This window comes from Tympanuchus pallidicinctus, unplaced genomic scaffold (genome assembly GCF_026119805.1).
Source record: "Tympanuchus pallidicinctus isolate F22 unplaced genomic scaffold, pur_lepc_1.0 scaffold17, whole genome shotgun sequence".
NCBI lineage: Eukaryota > Metazoa > Chordata > Aves > Galliformes > Phasianidae > Tympanuchus > Tympanuchus pallidicinctus.
This window is the reverse complement of record NW_026294690.1, coordinates 9,868,231-9,888,390: the sequence shown is the minus strand read 5'-3', so window position 1 is coordinate 9,888,390 and position 20,160 is coordinate 9,868,231. Positions and strand designations below refer to the sequence as shown.

The 20,160-nt window shown below is 43.8% G+C and overlaps 2 long non-coding RNA genes across 3 annotated transcripts in view; one reads left to right on the top strand and one right to left on the bottom strand.

The window, feature by feature from the left end:
- Nucleotides 1–8,122: 8,122 nt before the first annotated feature.
- Nucleotides 8,123–20,160, bottom strand: part of LOC128078530 (uncharacterized) — a 48,329-nt gene continuing 36,291 nt past the window's right edge. For both annotated transcript variants that reach the window (XR_008205692.1, XR_008205693.1), the window contains exons 6-7: nt 9,203–9,339; nt 8,123–8,495 (exon numbers count right to left, since the gene is read on the bottom strand). This is a non-coding gene — a long non-coding RNA (uncharacterized LOC128078530). The remainder of the gene's footprint in view (nt 8,496–9,202; nt 9,340–20,160) is intronic.
- On the top strand, nt 12,495–14,176 carry LOC128078529 (uncharacterized). The gene is made up of 3 exons (XR_008205691.1): nt 12,495–12,563; nt 12,859–12,944; nt 13,635–14,176. It is a non-coding gene; the product is annotated as an uncharacterized LOC128078529 (long non-coding RNA).

The following is a 20,160-nucleotide window of genomic DNA, read 5'->3' as shown; positions in this document are numbered from 1 at the left end:
GTGCTATCCCACAGTTCCGATGTAATTAGCCTGCAGGGAGAGAGGTAATAAAAGGAATATGCTAATGTGAAATACTTTGTATTTTTATGCAGAATTGGCTGATGTATGGTAACTTGTTACCTTTCCTTGTATCTTTCTGATATACTTCAATCCTCTTTCTGCATAAAACTCTGCTTGTTCACCATGCATCTTCTTAAAAAAATGCTTTGCAAGTATTAGCCTTGCAAAGATATTAATGGTGTTAAATGTTAGGGCTGGGGTTTTCCATGCCAGGCATGGGAACCAAGAGCCCCAAAGGCCCTTGTAACTAATTCCCTTACATATGGCTCCATATACATAACAAAAACACCACCAGGAAACAATTAATGGCTGCTGCAGAAAGCTCACAGCCTCAGCAGCATGAAGCTTTTCTTAGACCTTCACACCTGAAGGAAATCCTTCATGTTCACCAAAGGCTGCCCGGTAAGCCCTTATGTTCCAAGGTGCCCATTGCACCTGCAGAAAAATGAGCATGGCTTGATGTATGGAGGCCAATCCCCACTTGCTGTCCCCATGACAGAGGCCATTGTCCTCATCCCTTGAGGACTGGGCTCTTTCTGCATAAGAGCTCAGGCTCATTGTGCTGGGGAGAGGGGGACCACATGGGGTTGGTTATGCCAGCGCGGGATGCAGGAGCCCACCAATGCGTGGGGGTGATAGGCTTGGGATGCCCAGGGGAACAGGGCCCCTCTGTCCTTGAGCTTTCCTTCCCACACAGACCAGGGGTGCCCACTCTCCTACAGCAAAGCTGAGATTTCTTCTCCCTGCTTGGAGATAAATGCGACACAGGCCACGAGGTGCTCAGACACTCTGTCAGAGAGGACCACGTAAGTACCTCAGCAGAGTGGGTATGTTTAAGCAGCCACAGCTCAGATCTTCAGTCATCATTACCCAGAGAAACCAGCTGTTCTTCTGCTATTTATGATCCCCCCCTTAAATCTACCCTCCCTATGACTCAACCCACAGCCTTTAAAGTGTGCAGTGTATTGACATTTATATAGTACATTTCATACACTTCCTCTCAAAGCTTTTTACAAAGCCATGAATTACATACCTGTCACCCAGTGAATTCATTCATCCAAAAAAGAAGCAGTCATTACGCACTCGGCAATAAGCCTCATAACACCACCCGCCATTGAGTTTGTGTATGTGTGCACCAAAGAGATAAAGTTACTTTAATGCCGTCTCTGCTGCTAATGCAACATAGAGCAAGGAAAGGGAAGGGTGGGGTGGGAGGGGGATGGGAGATGTGATGGGTGGGAAGGCCTGGGTCTTTCTCCGTACCTAGATGTGGAGATGTGGAATATATTTACTTCTTAAGAGGCTGCAGCTGCAGGGAAGTAATTATGTGAGAGGCAAGGTGCCTTCATTCTAGTCTATGGGGGTGATAATAAAACAATACTTTGCATTTGTTTTTCGCCATTCATTCCAGGATCCCAAAGCGCTTTTTAGACATTAATTAATTCTCATTTACAAAAAGAAAAAAGAAAAGCAATACTACACTACCACTCCAGAGCAGATCTCATTTTGAAGATGGAGGCACAGCTAGGATGAAGGTTAACGTTGAGGTAAAAGTTAGCTTAGGAATAACATACAACAGGGCTTACTCTTCTAGGGGGAAACTCAGGACATGGTCAAACATGGGAGGTGTTACCTGTTCTATAGTCATGGAAGCTTGGAACAACTCAAAGTATTGAGAGGTTAATGATTCTCGTGTGATTCAGTTCTGATTTTTTTTTTTTTTTAATCTAAGACCTTTAAGACATTTATCTTCTCAAATTCCCCTGAGATTTCTACCTCTAATGGACACAATCATCTCTTCTCATTGCAAGCAGTGGCTTGTGCAAGAGTCACCACACCACGCTTGCATCAGAGTCTCTGTGTTCTATTGACTTCCAACTCATAGGACAAATACAATCATCCTTCTTTAGAGGACAGTATGTCTCTTTATCTGAGAGAGCTGAGCAATCAACACACAGTGAGAAAACATTTTGATTGTCAAAATCCAGTCCCATCCCTCCATCCAGTGGAAAGGGGCTAACGTCTAGAGTGCATGAAAAAGTTAGGGATGGGGAGCAGCATATACATTCAGCTCCATCAGCAAGGCAACTGATCAATGTATCAAACCAAGTCTTAAGAGTTTGATTTGATTGAGGAACTAAAACTGAACTGTAGAAATGTGATAGTCCTGGTCTCATTCAGCCTCTCCAGTCTCAAAAAGATACTAAAGCCAGGCTGAATGAAGTCAGTTAAACTAGGGAACACAATTTAATGTTTTCATCCTCATTTTCCTTCTCCTTGTGTGGCTATTGTAATAAGAACTCTCACTAGACTAAATACAAGTATCCCCACATTCAACCCTCTGGCATACTCAAGGACATGAAAAACGTTGCTCCAGAAGATGAAAGTAGAAAATAAACTGTGGAAAAAGCAATGTACCTCCATCCTCACCTTTCCTATTCAAAGAGATGGTAAGAAGAAAAGTGATGGTTTTTTTTTGCCTGGTATCACTATTGGTTAGGTATTACAGATGAGCAGGAACAGCTTCACATTGCAAGACAGTCAGTCCTAAGAAATGCTGAGAAATCCACTGTAGAAATACAGTGTAGAAATCAGCTCAAGATTTCCAGTCCATTTCCTAGACTGTTTTGTCAATGGTTGGAAAGATGTGTGCGCATCCACAACGGCTTCTCAGGAGAGCTGTGCTTTTGCTTGAGTACTGCCCAGGCCTCTTACCAATTTCTGCAGTCAGCAATAATGAAGGTCATCCAGATTATGAAATGTTGAACGTTTCTGGTAAGTAATGATGGCACCAAAGTAGCAAGCTATCTTTGCATTTTCTGAATGTCTTCTTGCTTGGAACACAACCTGCCAAGCATTCTCCCGGCTCTGATATCTTCCGTTTGACACAACCACTCAGCCTAAATCAAAGCACCCATGAGGATCGATTAGACACACAATCCAGGAGAAGGTTTGGTGTGCAGACATGTAAATGAGAATATGCAGAGCCTTATTAACATCCCATCCTCTGTATCATTGCCTGCAGTGTGGTATCATCATTCATTTGTAAGGGATTTCTGCTCTGTGCCAGCTAGATGAAGCAACTATAGTTCATTCAAGGTCTCACTGTGTTATACACTGATAGAGATTGTGTATAGTTACAATGATGACAAGCCCCTTGTAGAGAAGTATTCTGTCTTGTTGGGTATGACACAAGCCCAGGATTTGTAAATTCATTTGCAAACACTGTGTGGTTTCTCAACAAAAGCCTCTTTCAAAATTCAAGTCATTAATTTATTAGCATTAGTATCATTTAAGCCCTCTTCCCTATCTTCCTCCAGGCTCTGACCAAAGTTGAATGGTGCAACACTAACGTGCACAGTATGTTTGAAAGGCTGCAAAACTCATCTGGGAATCAAAAGCACCAGTGTCCAAATGCCATCTTCTCCCATTCTCAAACCAAAGGCCCCCAGGGAACAAACAGGATCCGAATTGCTGACCCTCATCTACGTTCCAAAGCAGCAACAGTCTGTCTGGAGAAGTAGCTTTCCTCTGCCTGCATTCACAGAAAAGCACAAATGCGGAATTCTTTTGCCTCTGTGCACCGAATCGCACTTGTCAATGGTGCTTTGGAGATTAAATACTTTCAAAATCTCTCAACAAATGGCAAAATAGAACATGGAACAACAAAGATGGCATTGCTTTAAATCTAGCTAGATTGCAGTTATTACAAAAAAATATATTTTACATTTCTTTACGGCAAAGCATTCAGCAGGCTACTGCTGAGATTTTAAAAGCAATATGTTGGATTATATGCCTAATACCCACTAATTTAAATGAAAAATAGAGATAGGCATTTAAATCTCCTATATATTCCCATCTCTCCCCAGCACAGACAGGCACAGCTCTCACATGCACACAGAAATCCTTTTGGCCACGTGGTGGTTTCTGTAGTGGAACTGCTGAGCTGTTTTTTTGGAAAGATCAAAGCATCGTTGCCAACTGACAGTCAAGAAACATGAGTTCTCTAACTGGAAATGCAGGGAAAAAAAAGGAGAACACCCATGTCCTAAAAAGGACACTGCAGTTTCTTTGGGAGTTAAGATTTTGGGGTTGTTTTGGACAGTTAACTCTTTGAGAGAAGGATACACCATCCCATGTTTGGCCAGCCCACATCTCAGCCATGACAACAATTTCAGCCTTCACATCTGTAGTGGTGCCATTGGGGATTCCCAAAAGCCTATCTCACAGTTCAGGCCAGGCTAATTCCACCTATAAGCAGATGGCACATCGAGTGCCGTGCAAAGGAGAAAGCTGCTGCGTGAGGCATGGTGTGTTGTAGATGAGGGCAGAGGGGGCTGAAAATTGTAGGAAATTTAAACCTGGTTCCAGTTCACAGTGATGTCAAACCACAGGAAATGAAAGCAGAAAGTGGAGATTTATGAAAAAAGTGGCAGGAGTCATTATTATGTGTGCTGTATTGATTGAAGAAGATCGTGTTGCCCCCAAATCGAAATGGCTTTTACGTGTTTGGGCCCATCCTGACAAAAACACTTTCTTCTCTGTTGATGAGGCCATGTTGCCATGGCGATGCAGGGCTGGATGCTTGGCAAAAGCACGTTTCGATAAGGCAGGTCTAATGGATATATTTTCACAACATTCACAGTTCCTTTCTGCTCATTTTCTCCTGAGCAGACTCGTCCACATCTTCCATTTTGCCACTTGATGAAAAAATATCTTTTTAATCTTTTAATTTAGCTTAGATTTCCCTCCCTCCAGCATCAGAGCTTGGCAATTAAACTACTTATCTGAGATGCTCCACACCAAGGCCATGTGCCTGCTTTTCATTATCAGGTTGGGTGGCTTGTTTTCACTTTCCATCCTCCATGTCTGGACCTTCTTGCTGCTCGCAGTATGTTACAGATGCTGAGATATAGGGAGTGTAAAGTTTCATGTCCTTGCTACTGGAAGAGGCCTTGAGTTCATCTCTTCTCCAGGAGAGCTTTTTTGAAATGCTTGGGCCATAAAGCAATAATATATGGGCTGGAGCACACGCCAGACCTTGTGTTTTCCAAAACCACAGGTTCTGGTGCAGTGCTAGCAAGAACAGAGAAAGAGTTAAACATTTTTTATACACAAATACATACATTGTCCCACAAAAACAAGTTGTTTGATATCCTTGATTACCCAAAGTGTGACAGATGAATGGTGAGGAGGGGGCTTTTGCCTCTGTGACTTGGGTGCCTGTTGCATTTCCATTTGAACATCTTTTACCCATTCTTTCTATTTCAATATCTCTTGACCAACTTCAGGAATCTGAGTTTCCTTTGCAGGAATAACCAATAGGAATATTTGCTAGAAATAATGCTTACAGAAACATCCTATTTGAATGTAAAGAACATTTTGAAAAGATACTTTCAAATACTGAATTTAAAAAAAAAACACTCTATATTTATCCCACGTAATCTATTTATGCCATGTGGCCTCTGTGACCAATTAAAACTAGTCAGCCCCCTTTGAATTGGCAATACTATTAATGAAGTTCTGCTGAAGAAAAGAGCAGACCAAGGAGTATTTGCATCAGCAAAGAATTTCAAACAACCAATTAGCTGGAGAAATCAACACTGCAAGCATAAAAAATTCACAAACATTAAAAGAGGCAAAATTCATCCAATAAATTATTCATTATGAATTATTTGTCCAGTTTCCTTTAGATTTGGTTTCAGTTATTACTAATTAGTTACGGAGCCCTTTACTTACTAGGTCAGACTTGGTTGGGAAGTGGTGGAAAACCATTATCTCAAGCAGTGATTTAATGGCAGCTCCTGGGAGCTGGAACTCAAAGCTTGAATCACCAAGTGACTCTTACGAACTCTCTTGTTCCAGCTGTCACCAACACAGCATGATTTTCAATGGTGACAGTCATCAAACAGTGCATTCATCTTTCCCTTCCCAAGTCACGACCGAGATGCTGTTGGGTCAATATTTGGAGTCGTCATTGTTCAGTGCATTCAGTGAGTGCCCCAGGGACTGCAGCCTCTAGGGCTGTCAGTCAGACTTGTTGCAAAGCTTGGGATGTTTCTTTGTGCTTTTGTACATGCTGGTGGTCTTGGAAAAAGAAAATACAAAACGAGATTAAGTATCATAGGGTTCCTTGTTTCTTTGGCTCTGCCTCTATCTGGGCAGTACGTTGTATAAAAGGGCTTTGGCCCAGGACGTGGGCTATGAGATGTGAGGCAAATCCAGTGAAGGAATAATCATCCAATAAGCAAATTCATTTCATCTCCTCATTGCTTCAATTTTTCCATCCACAAGACACTGCTAATGATATTTCCCCTGCTCTAAGATCTTTGGATGAAGGGAGCTGCATATGAGAAAGAAATAGAAGAAGAAAAAAAAAAGCCCACAGCATTAACTCTTTAACAAGGCTAATCCTCTTTGTCTGCTCTAACCACAGAAGCATGCAAAGCCTGGTGTTAGATGTGCTTCTGCGGTGCAGAAGAACTATAATTGGGAGCTCAGAAAGGTACAGGGGAGCAGAAGCAAAGACAGCCAGCAGCAGGAAATAGCTATAGTAGAAGGATAGATGAGGTGGAATCCCATGGATCAGAACGCCCATCCCAGAGGCGGGATGTCTTGAGGTCTACAGGACCATGGCTGATGTAAAGGCAGTGGAGCAGGAGCACTTATTCCCCATGTTGCATGGTATAGAATGATTTGGTGGCAGATTCAAGACATGAGGAGGATTCTCCCTTTGGAGAGAATTACAGGCTACCCCTGCTTCAATCCATCCCTAGGATAAATGACACGTTTTGCTTGGTTTTGAAGGCTCGTGCACAGCTCTCTCCTAAATAGCAGAAGTTTGCAGCTACATATATATGCCTAGCAGGCAGATAATACCAAAATTGAGAAGACATCCTGTTAACAGACCATTTGCATTTTCATACAGCCACGTACAACCAGGGCTAAACACACCATTTATTTTGGTTACTTAGCTGATTATAGGACGGGAGCCTGAAAAGAAGGTCTGAGTACAATGAAGCCTTCCTTGTAGATTTTCTCTGTGGAGTTTCCACGTGGTCACGCTTCATTGACAAAATGAGTCCCAGGAAGGTTTATTCATTTTGCTGCTTATTGTTTTCTCTAACAGGTGCGATTGCTATAATTAGATCTGTACAGCAGCATTTTCTTGTTACTCGAATTCCTTCTGTCTCTCTCAGATGCTCCTGGCTATAGCACTACTGTGGCTGCTGCTTAGAGAAGGAGTGAAAATGAGTTGTTTTCTTTCCCTCCTTTTTCTTCATTCATCCACATTAAGCCAGGAGAAACATAGCCTCTGCCTCTCACAGATCATTTGCTCCTTTCCTTCCTTGGGCTCAAAAGAAGCTTTGGTGTCCATCGTGGTGATGGGTGGATGGCTGGACCGGATGAGTTTAGTGAACCTTTCCAACCTTAATGATTCTATGATTGTAAAGTGCCACCAAATGCCCCCACTCATGGCTGAGATAGGCACCTCCCTTGGAAGCACAGCATGGACCAACAGTAGGAACACTCACAAGTGCACAGGAGCAGAGCTGGGGAGAGGCTGATGTCCAGCAGCTCGAAGGGTATTCACTAGATCTTTTGCTCATTTAGAGGCTGCTTGTCTGTCTTTGCAATATAACCCATCACACAAGTGTTATAGCCAGTGCCCATTTCAAATATTTGGAAATGTATCGTGCAATCAGTTTAACCAGCAACAATCAATCCTTTCCCAAGGCCTCCACCTAGCATCTTCCCCCTCAAAAGCAGTAAGTCTGCCCAGAAAACAGGGGAACACACAGCTCTTTTGGCACCATACTGAAGTGGGATATTTTATGTCATTTTCTACCTCCATTACCTGTGTAAATTCACATCATGCTGCAGAGTGGGGTCTTTCTGGGAACAACAGGTTTGCATTTTGGCAGCAGCCTCGAGGCCAGATCAGTTTGAGGCTATGAGAAGCAACAACGCGCTGAGAAAATGAGGCTCTCAAGATAACAAGCGAGGGGCATGCGCTGCTTTCAGTCAATCAAGACCAAATTCAGCCACGGAGCAATCAAGCTCAATTCAAACGACTTCTGCATTATTATTGTTATTATTTATCACTTGAATTATTGGAGCACCTTGACGAGGCAGCTGAAATGAGAGTGGAGAGGACTGACGCTGTACAAAGGTATAATGAGAGCATGGCAGCCCAGGCAAGTACACAGGCTGCAGAGATGGGGCCAGCGACCAGCAGAAGGGAGGTGGGGCTGCAATTGGGCATTAGCAAGATCAGCCTTGGCATGTTTCGAGTAGGCTACTCAGTATCCAGCAAGTTCAAATCTCCCTCCATAGCTGGTAGAGATAGAAATATAGCAGAGCTGGAGTCCAATACTGGTCCTCTGTGGAGCTGAATGTTCCTTGTGGGTGAGCAGCATGGGGACATCAACCTCCTGGAGGGCCAGACAACAAACACAGAATCATAGAATCATAAAATTTGGAAGCCATCAACCCATCCCCACTATGCCCACCAACAACGGCCCTCAGCATCTCCACGGTTCTTAAACACCTTCAAGGATGGTGACTATACGACCTCCCTGGGCAGCCTGTTCTAATGTATCATCACTATTTCTGAGGATTAGTTTTTTCCTCATATCCAACCTGAACCTCCCCTGGCATAACTTGAGGACATTACCTCTCATCCTATCACTGTCACTTTGGAGAAGAGGCCAATCTCCCACCTCATCACCACCTCCTTACAGGGAGCTGTAGAGAGCGATAAGGTCTCCCCTGAGCCTCCTCTTCTCCAGACAGAATCATTCCAGTTATCTCAGCCACTCCCCATAAGATTTGTGCTCCATATCCTTCACAGCTCTGTTGCTCTTCTCTGGATATGCTCTAAGGCCACAATTTCTTCCTTGTAGTGAGGGGCCCAAAACTGAACACAGTACACCATCCCAAGCTCAGTGCAAGCCGGTAGCCTTCATAGCCCTTATACACAGACCACTTGTTTCCATCCAATATCCTACATGCACAGACACACATTCCTATCATGCTCCACCAGCCCTTCATCTTTGCCATTGTTCAGCTACAGACTGACACATCTCAATAAACTCACTGTCTGCTGTGTGCCTGACCCAGAACTTTCCCCAGCACCCACCTTCTCATTGCTGAAGCCAAGGATCTTGTGGCACATGGACTAGGGTCTGTCCAAATGAGAAGTCAAGTCCCTTCCATCTACCTGGCTGTCTTGTGCACACCAGCCTTCATCTGTAAGTAATATGCTAGACATGTTTCCTTTTTCAGTAATAAAAAAAAAAAAAAAAAAAAAAAAGTAATTTATTTTCTAATTACAAAAGAATATAGGGAAAAAAAGAAAGAAAGAAAGAAGGAAAGAAAGAAAAGAAATTATGACTACCAGATGGCAAATCACCATTCAGCAGGAGCAGGCAAAAAGAAGACTCAGTCAATCACGGGGTAAGTGATAAGACACCAGACTGAACCACCGAAAAGAAAGGCAGCTCATTACACAAAGCACTAAATTATTCTTCCTGGGACTTCTCCTCCTTCTTTTCCGCTTCTATTTTTTATTCTGAGCCATAAAGCAAGTAATTCCACTGAGACCCTCTTTTAAATGATTAACATTTCCATTTTAACTTTTGTTTTTGATTGTGTCCCTGCCATTAATCTTTCTGTCTTTTCATGCACCCTGCTGTTCAACCTCATCTTCTACCTTTCCCTTTTGCTGGCTCATCTTCCCCCACCACCAAAATTAACCTTTTGCTGTGGGGGTCAGGCTGAGGCTGGGGCTCCATTCCATGAGACATCATCTGAGACCTGGCAGCACTGCAGCCAGCAGTAGATGCTCCATCCCTCCAACAAGGCATCTAGCTGAGATGAGCACCTTGTATGTGCTTATGTATCTGTTTGGAGGCAATTTAAAAATCCCAGGTAAAGCGATAATCCTGAGATAAACCTGGCCAGCCTGATTGTGATAGGAGCTGATGATATCCATGGCCAGCTGAAAGCTATTTTTGGCTCTGTTCCCTTCCAGCAAGCAACTAATTCATCACTTGCACGGTTCTGAAAAGTTTTGGGCAGCACAGTGCCTTCAGCCAGGAACACAGTGGTGTCTGCTGCTGCTGCTGTTGTGCCAGGGGAGGATCAGGTTGGATATAAGGAAAAAATTTCTTCTCTGAAAGCAAAAAGGCACTGGCAGGGAGTGGAGGAGTCACCATCCCTGGAGGTGTTCAAGAACTGCGGAGATGTGGCACTAAGGAATATGGTTATGAGCATGGTGGAGATGGATAGTGTATGAGAACTGCCAAGCCAGGGCCTGAACCACTGATTGAGCACCTGGAGGAAAGACCCAGTCAGCCCTAGGAGCACAGGTGAAGGTAATTCACCTGTGATACCAGAAAGGGTGGAGCCTCCTAGACCTCATTTAAGGGCTGGCAGCCACTGAGAAAGGATCTTTTGTTGGAGACCTCTCTTCTGGGGAGTTTTAATGTGAGCTTGGATCTTCAGAGAGAGGTGAGCATTCTTCTTTTTGTAACATCTTCTCATTGTGCTAGTGCTATTACAGGTAGACAATTGGACTTGGTGATCTGGAGGACTTTTCCAACCTTAATTATTCTGTTTTCTATTCTGCTGTCTAAGGATCCTGGATGCAGGAGTGACACTGGGCAGCAGATGGTAGGATATGTGCATGTCTGCAGATATCTGCAAACCTGATAATGGGCGGAGCACTGGTTATTCACTGGTGACACCACCTGTTTTGCTGTTGGTCCCAAAGAGCTGTAGGTCACACTATAAGTGGCATCTCTTTGAAGTTACAGGTATTCTGCCTGTGCTGCACCCAAAAACAACCAGGAACAGGAATGTCACAGGGCCAGAGGCAGACTCTCCATTCTGCTTCATTCCTCAAGCTTTTATCAGCTAGAGAGTCCATGATGGAAGCTATCTCTTGTTGTGCTTCTGCAGATGCTCCCTACCTCCATTTTGCAGAGGAAGCTTGGGAGGAGCAGGCACTGGCACCAGCAGTAGGAGGAGCAGCCCTGTGTTTCTCTGGTGAGGTGCAATTTGAAGCTGAGGGTTTTGTGAGTGCATAAATCCCTTCCTACTATGCACTTTCTTGCCCTGTTGGCATTTATGGCTTGTTGATGTGTTTGAGGAGCATTAAGCAAAATACAGATAGCCTGGCATTTTATTACTCATATTTCTCTGCTCTTAATGACTGAGTGGAGCACAACTTGCTAATGAACTAGGCTGAAATGAATGCATTTGTGGCACTAATTGAAATACACCCGAGGTCTGGCTTTCAAAAAGGAGTAAAATCTCCAGCACTCTCAGAAGAGCCTTTTTTTCCTTTAACCCCTTCCTGCTGTCTTTCACTACAGCTGCATGTTGGTGTAATAGAACATGGCAGCTTATGCCTACAGGAACCAGGGGCTCGAGGTGCAAGGTGCTGGGAAAAGGGCTTGCTGGTGCTCCTTGCCTTCTTATAAAAGCAGCTCAATGGGTACAGCACTGCCTTGAGATGGCAGAGGGTGTGGAGTGGTGGGGAGATGGATCTGGAAACATGTGGCTGGAGGGAGGTCAGGCTCTTCCTAGCTTGTAGGCTGCATGTATCCATGAGGAGACTAGTAATTGTGTGATGCAGGTTGGTATTTTCTAGAAACTATGTAGGCAAAAGAGGAGGTTTCAGTCGATGCATGAAGTACTTCCAGCAAAACAGGGAGAGTGTTAGCTTTTAGTAGCGCAGGGGCACTGCTTAATTGTAGGTGCTTACAAACATGGATGTTTGCTTGTCAATAAAAAACAAATCTTGCACTTGAAGAGAAAACAAATTAAAATTAATCAGTGGAAAACACTTCATTTGAACTGGGAAAAGCAGATGCAACTAGCAAGTCTAGGTGGACAAACAAGATAATCAAATCAATACCCCCACTTTTCTGACTGGCTCACAACCACAGGCTACAAATTGAGAGCAGGCATGTGGATCCACTTCATTTCTATTAGGTATCAGCTGGTTCTGTAATTAAGTGGAATTTGAGCCTGCTGGGGGATTTATTGCCCTGTCCCTGGGTGGATCTGCCTCTGTGAGGGCGGTAGCTCATCTGTGCTGCTGGTATTCCTAGCACTCCTCTTGCTTCTGCATAGATCTCTTTCTTTTTCTCCTACCCCAATGCGAGCTTGTTGCAAAGTGAAAATTGGAGGAGGGTGGTGGATGCTGGAAAGAAAAACCCAGTCCATTGCTGTAGTTAGTAATCAGTGCAATTGTAAACAGGAATAGCTGTAAATGAATAGAGCCAGGTGTAAGGTTTAGTTAATAATGCTCTAATTAAGACTAGATTAGTATGTCTTGACATGGGCAGGAATGGGGAATGCTTTTATTTCTTTTTTTTGTTTTGTTGTTGTTGCTGTTGACAATTTAAATATGTTTCTTAGATTTTTACAGATGACGGTTATGTTGCTTGTATGCTGAAACTGTGTGCCCTCTATGGAGATGTTGAACTCAGGTTGGATATTAGGGAAAACTTCTCAGAATGGTAATGCATTGGCACTGCTGCCCAGACAGTGGTGCTGGAGTCGCCATCCCTGGAGGTGTTCAAGAACTGTGGAGGTGTAGCACTGAGGGATGTAGCTATGGGCATGGTGGGGGTGGGCTGGGGTTGGATGTGATGGTCCAGGTGATCTTTCCTAACCCTTATGATTCTGTGGTTCTTGTCCGTTGAACTCCAGCAGTGCACCTGTTCCTGGGGGCTGGAAGCGATGTTGCTTTTAATTGGCTAATGTTGTCCTATAAAACTTGAGCTTTAAGAGTTGGAAACCTGATAGCAGCTTGGAGTTCCCTTGGAAATCACCAGAGATGGCCCAAGAGCACCTAAAAGGAATAGAGTGTAAGTTCTGTTTTCTTTAATTGAATTTTTAATTATTATTTGATATTTGCTCTCTGCAAGAAGAAGCTAAGTTTGTCCTCGGCCTGGCTAGAAGCTGAGGAGAAGGCTCATAAATATTCATTTGAAACTGTTGCAAATTAATTTCACTGCAGTTCTTTGTGGTTTTGCTTCTCACAAGCATTCAAGTGAATGTGTTTTGGTGTAAGGGGTGGTAAACAGAAAAGGCAATTTAAAAAAAAAAAAAGTGTAGTGAATATTTGCCAAAAATAATAAAGAGAAAAGTTATTCACTTAATTTACAAGCAGATTCAGAGCAGGAAGAACTGCTGTCACCCCACTGGGACCATCCAATATGCTGCATCACCTGCATATCCAAGTGGGTCACACTGCACATTTCAAGCAGCAGAAGTGACTCAGAAGTCAAACAAATGGCTTGGAAATTCACACGAAAATTTTAACAACAACAACAACAAAAAAAAAGAGCAGCAAACTGCAGTGGAGGATCCACTGCAGTGGTTCTTCCTGGATTCTGCTGGTGAATGCTCAGCTTTTCTCTGTTGCATCTACCTTCTTTTTTTTAAAAAAAATATATATATATATATATTTATTTTTGCTGCTTTTTAGTTACGCTTCAAGCTTTTTGTTTAGGCAACTGAAATATGCATTTCACCTGCAGTATTTCTTATTCCAGAGGTGAATGTGGATCTGTTTTGAGACTGGAAAAAAAAAAATTGCTGTTGCTGTGAGACTTGGGGTCTTTCTGCTACACCAAAAGCTTATGAAAGAAGAAAAGCTGAGTCCTGTTGATCAGGATTGCATACATGTGTTTGCATTCACACCTTAATGTTCTTTGCAATAGTTCTGTTCCTTCCTCACTTCCTCCCCCCCCCCCCCCCGCTTCCTCCACCCAAGGTCTAATTAAAACAAGGATGCACTGGGCTGCCTTTTGGTCTGTTTCATCTGCTGATATTTTTTTATGTTAAATCCACCAAGGAAATCTCCTGAAGGCTTTGAAGACTTGGGGCGTGTGAATAAAGATGTCACAATGCTAGACTTGGGGCTTCTTAATGAGGACAGAAGGCTTGATGTCAGAACACTTCAGTGCCCAAAGGAAAGAAATGCTTTCCAGCAAGCTCCCTTTCTCACTTCATTTTTTTGTATCCATGTTGCTAAGGCTAAAGTTTTTTTTTTTTTTTCCTCTCCTCTATCTTTTATTCTTTCTCCATCCTTCAAGTAGGAAGGGGAAAAATGAGGAGGAAATGCATTTTCACAGAATCATAGAATAATCTTAGCACCCCACAGCTCCATCTGGTGCTCAGAGCCCAACCACCCTGACCTTGGCTGTCTCCAGGGATGGGGCACTACCACCTCTCTGTGCCAGTGCCCAGTTCCACAACTCCCATCATTATTCATATCAGTATTTCTTTATCTTGTTTTATCTCAGTGTCCTACCCAGACTCCTGCTTCCCCCTTTCCTACCTGGGCCAGTGTAATCTGCCCTCTTTTTGTGTCTGCTCTCATCTCAAAAGTTCTGCCTTAGGGAAGGAAAGTTTGCTTTAGCAAGACATGAGTGAACCTATGGGAGCAGTAGGATGTCATTAAGGCAGAGCTGTGTGTTCTCTTGGCTGTGTCACATTTTTGTAGGAGAAAACTTCCAGGTTTCTTTGGGAGAGGTGTTTCCTACATGTGGGGTGTGCCTGTCAGAGACAGGCATCCACTTCCCTTTGGGGTGTGCAATTCTCTGAGAGGACATTGTGTTGTCAGAAGTTGGCGCCTACATGCAAGATCAGGAGGAGTACTTCCTTTTTGTAACAGAGAAAGAAAAGTTTGGGGCAAAACTGTAAATCCAACCCAGTGGCAGCAGAAGCCAATTTAGCTCCTAAGGATACAGTCTGTGTACTTCTTCATTAAACTCAAGCATAGCTGGAGTTTTTGCTTCAAACCTCAGAATTTCAAGCTCAGCATGAGTCAGTTCCTAAGTGCTGAAATATTTAAACTTTGTTTTTGTTGTTGGTGGGTTTTTTTGTTTTTTTGTTTTCAGTCAGGAGCTGGATTTATTGACACCAATGAGCTGTATGATTTTTCTTCTAAGAAAATCCTGGTGTTGGTAGTGATGATAATGATTGTTTAAAATTAAGCTCTTTTCATTCACTGGCCACACCTACTTAGTTCCATCCTTGCCAAATGAGACACACTCTTTCTTCTCTATCAGGATTCCTGCTCAAAGCTTACAGCCTTCTTGCTTCCTTAGGTAATGCTAATGCATTTTAATATGGACATGAGTGCACGTTCAATTCATCAGTTTGTACTTTTATGCAATTGTCCAGGCCTGGAGGCTGCTGGGAGATGGCTGGAGGAGAGAGGAGAGGTTGTAAAATACATGAGCAGGTGCAAAGATGGGTGCTCTTATAGTAAGGGGAAAGTGAATGCTTTTGCTTTGCAACTTTGCAAAGAGTTGTCAGCCCTTCCCTTCAGAGCAAATCATCGGTTGGTTGCTGTTTGTTTGTTTGTTTGTTTTTTAAACAAAGTGTACAGCCCCATCTGATTCACTCTAAGGGTGTATATTAGCAGGTGGAGACGTGCTGAAAAAATACAAGATTTCTCAGCCTCTTATTTACTGAGCAAACTTGCTGCAGCAATCAAAGGTGCCCACTGTTGCCCTGTTGGAGAATGAGTGTGGATCGAGACAGGGAAGAAGCTGTAGTTGCTGCAGAAGTTCTGCCTGCACAGAAACCCCTCACTGCGTCTTGAGCTCCACACCTGTAGTGATCTGACCTTAGACCAGTGCCTGACTTAGTGCTCAAGACTGTATATTCAGCAGTGTTGTTTGCTCAGGGGCTGGCTGTTTTTAAGTAAGCATGAAGTAGTAGTATAAGAGCATAGGTTATCTTCTACTTGTATATATTTTTCAACTCTTTTGCCAGAGCACCTCAAAGACATATTCCCTAAACCCAGTAAAATCCTAAGGAAGCACACGGCCAAACCCCAATACCCCAGAGACTGCCTGACTTGGTCTCTGGATATGACCAGTCTTTGAATTGGAGGGCACTTGTCTGGATCCCTACCACTATTATACCAAAAGCATCCTTTCCACAGTCAGAGGATTAAGCCCTGCTCAGGTTTAAGGTCTCCTGCTCCCTGCCTGCATTAAGCCATCTGGTTTGTGTGCCACTGACCTTTGTCAGTTTGCATTAATTCGCAGGGGTTGATGAAAGAGTTCCAAGCTGCAGAGCTATGAGTCACTGCTGGGAGATAGATGGGTAATGAAAAAGCTGTTCCATTTTGTTTTGAATTCCAGATCTTCACAAATAAATCTCTGTTTGGATCCAATCAGATTTCTACAAAATTCCCTTCCTATTACACTAATCTGTTTGCTGACATCTTGAGCTCCACAGCCCAGCCACCAGCTGCAGGATGGGATTCTGTATCACCTTCTCCATCACTGTGTGCCAACCTCCTTCATTTTCCATGCGCTCCTGACCACTTGAGCATCTGTCCCAAAGTCACCCTCTATACAAGCATTCCCCTCCCTGTCTTATAGCAAACCCAAGCAGCTCAGTGTCTACTTCAGTGCATTTAGCCAAAATGTGTTAGCAACAGTCATATAGTGCACAACCAGAGCAGGCAGCTAGGGATGCATCCAGCTCTACTCAGCCTTTCAACACATGGAGTGCAGGTAACTGCAGTAGCACAAATGCCAGCCAATAGCCTCAGTTTGGTTTGCTGAACATCAAGGGGCCTGTTGGTATTCACACACACAAAAAAAAATACCCACAGAGTTTCTCCAATTCATTCTGGAAAGTATTTTCTTTCCTGCTTTGTTGGTTGGGTGATTGTTCGCTTTACTCTGCTATTCTGTCAGGCAGCCACAGAGGTAAAGTGTTTCCAGGTGACCAGGCCTGTGCCATCCAGAAAGAATAGCAAATCATTGCAGTAAGCATTATGCTAGCTCTCCTTCATGGGGAAGTCAGCCATTTGAGCTTGACTTTGTGAATAGCATCCCTAGGCTGGGAACACTTTCCAATGAAAGGCTTCCCTCTTCTGGACTGTGAGCTTGGAAAATTCCATTTGATATGCTCCCATCTCAGCTCCTTCTGCTGTCCTTTGTGCCTTCCTGAAGCATTACTCCAGGGAGAGATAGGAGAGCTGCATCTCTTGGCTGGATCTGCAGAGATGCATGATCGCAGTGCATCAGCTTAGGTGTCAGAGATATGGATGGGTGGTCAGAGTCAGGGGACTGACCTGCAACTTCTGTTATTAGAACAGATGTAAATGCAAGCAGCCTTGATTGTATCATTTGTAGTTAGTCAGCAAAATTGATATGAAAGTAAATAATAGGAAAGCATTTAAATGAGATGGGAAAAGCCAAGTTACTCAGGGCTGGCTGCGCTGCTACCTTCCTTCTTCTTTGTTTCTGTTGGCAATTAGTTTTAAGTATGATAGCCTCGTGCCTAAGGCTGCAATACTCCCACATGCTTGCTTGTACTGTGGTTAACTGTGTTGCCATCTTTGCTCTGCGAAAGATAGTTGCTGGAGTGGTATTTGGGGACTGGAACAGTCTGCCCAGGGAGATGGTGGAGCCACTGTCCCTGCAGGTGCTCAAGGCATGTTGTGGTGTATTCAGGGACATGGTTAGTAGGCAGTAATAGTGGTAGGTGGACTAGATGATCTTAAAGGTCTTTTCCAACCTTAAGAAGTCTATAATTTTGATCCACAATTTGCATCCAAAACTGAACATCTGGAGGTAGAGGGATGAGGCAAAGACAACAAAGAATCTCTTCACAACAAGCACAAGTATCAGGAGATGGAACACGAGGGTGATGGTTAAGGCATCCAAAGGTTCTGCCTCTAATGTTTTTCTGTGCATTTCTGATGACAGGGTTGCACGTGTAACCTTTGTCATCTGCAGTGTGGACAGCAAGAAGAGCATTCAGCTCAAACTGCATTTGAACAGACATTCAGATCTCAGACCAAAGCACACCCCCTGGGTTTCCTAACACAGCACAGATGCATCCCAGCTTAGATCTCCCCGTTCTTCCCAGATCTATAAGGCAGGTGAAGGAGAAACATTTGCCAAGCTTTGAAGTATGTGGAGCAAACCACAGCGGTGCCCCTTGCGTGTCAGTAATCCAGGGGAGCTGAAACCACTGCATCTTCTCTGTGGGTGAACACTTTTAAAGCAGCCACAGACCTTGAAGCAGTGAGAATTTGTCCCTGAGGAGGATTTCAGTGACCACAGGTTGTCCTCTAGTGCAGCATACAACTGAGTGTCCATTTGCCAAATCCTCTAGCACAAGCTTCTTAGAGATGATGATGCTGGGATCAGGTGGGCTGGCAGAAACGGTGCATGTTCAGCAAAATTCAGCATCCCTTTTTCCCTTATAGAAGTTACTGCCATTCGAAGTACCCACCAGTGGCACTGTGAGCCAGACCAGCTGCGTCTGCTTAATTAACTCAATGCTCACATGAGGCTGATTCATAGAAACAGGGTGGAAGGGATGAGTCAAATAAGGTTTTCACCAAATCTTTTTTTCCAAACTGTGCTGCTCTGAAGAATTTTGACCAGCATCTCCCCAAAGAACCCCATGCATAACATAAGAAGGCTTAAGACATTTACCCTCTGCTGAGACCTCAAAGTAAGCATTGTGCTGACATTAGCATCTGTGTGAGGAGTAAACAAGAAATCTCACACAGCTCTCAGCAGCGAGTCCCAGCAAGCATTGCGATGAGGTTGCTTGGTGTTGGAAAGGATGCCACAGCCATAAAGCACCATTTAGCTCTGCACTGGGTTGGATTGCTACTTATGCCTTAGCTGACCTAGAAATACTCAAAAGCAAATACAGTATACATGGCTTCTACTGTGTGTTTCCTTCCACACAGCATGACTGGTTTCCCCTTCTTCATCTCGGCCCTGTTTAGCACATATCATGCCAGAGGCTGACCCAGCTGAAATCTGCGTTTCCAGCTCTGTGGAGAGAATCACACATCTTTGGCTTTTTTTCCCTGCTACTGCAGGATATCTTAAGTTCTTGTGTTCTTAAAACCTTACTAAGTCCTAAGTGATGAGCAATGACCCATGAAGGTCAAAGCAGCAATGATTCTTAGAGGATGTTCTACTTGATGGAGCCAGTTATTCCCCTGACACCCAGCGCAAGAGTTGGATTGCCTTCCATACAGCAAACATGCGCACTGCCAGATCGCAGTCTTGATTATACCTATATCAACCTGCTTAAAATACCATTGGCTGCAATTAAAGTACAGACATGGACCAGATGCTGCAAGCTGCCTGATAGTTCCTGCTTCCAACACAGAACTACTTCTGCTTCAAAACTTACCCTTCGTCTTCCTCTTCTCTTTCTGACATCCTCTGTGAATGAAAACATTTTCTGTTAACTTTTTTTCATTGTGGTTTTCCTCTAACTTGCCTGCAACTTCTGTTGGTCTGGTTCAGGCCCACCCCATTGCACCATCATTCCCTTAAATCTAAAAGCAGGATGCTCACTTCAGCACATCTGTCACTCGGCCTTTTCTCTCTTTGAGAATCAAATAAGCAATATTCCACATTCCTCCTCCTCTAGTGAGCAGAGCTTCTGATGCTTGGCCTGGGGTTAATTGTAGGGCTAACCAAGCCATGAAAAAAAAATATTCCGGGAAAATGCAGAAGATTTCTTGCTTGGATGGACCGAGCAATCTTTCTTTTTTAGAATTCACTGTCACAGGACAGCCAAACAGATCTCTCTATCACAAGATATGCTTCTCCTTCCTTACAGCTTCAGACCACAGAAGACATGTACTTTGCTTTGGCCTTTTCAGAAAGTTGGCTCAACTTTCCCCTTGGTCTGATGGTGAGTCAGGGGAGGCCAGTCACCAAGATCCAGAGCATTTCTACACTGGCTGTAGCTTGTCAGCTCAGATTGTAATGCACCCTCAGAAGGGGCAAAAGGCAATATTTCCTTTTATGTCACCTCCATCTTGCTGATGATGATCATTGGAGCTGAAAGGAACCCTTAAAGGGTATCTGGTCCCACCTCCCTACAGTCAACAAGGACACCCACAGCTCCATCAGGTGCTCTGAGCCCATCCAGCCTGACCTTGGCTATCTTCAGGGATGGGCCACCACCACCTCAATGAGCAACTATAACAATCAGAAAAATCAAAGCAATGGAATGGTATTACAGGAGATATAATGACAAGGGAACCAGATGATAGAAAGGTAT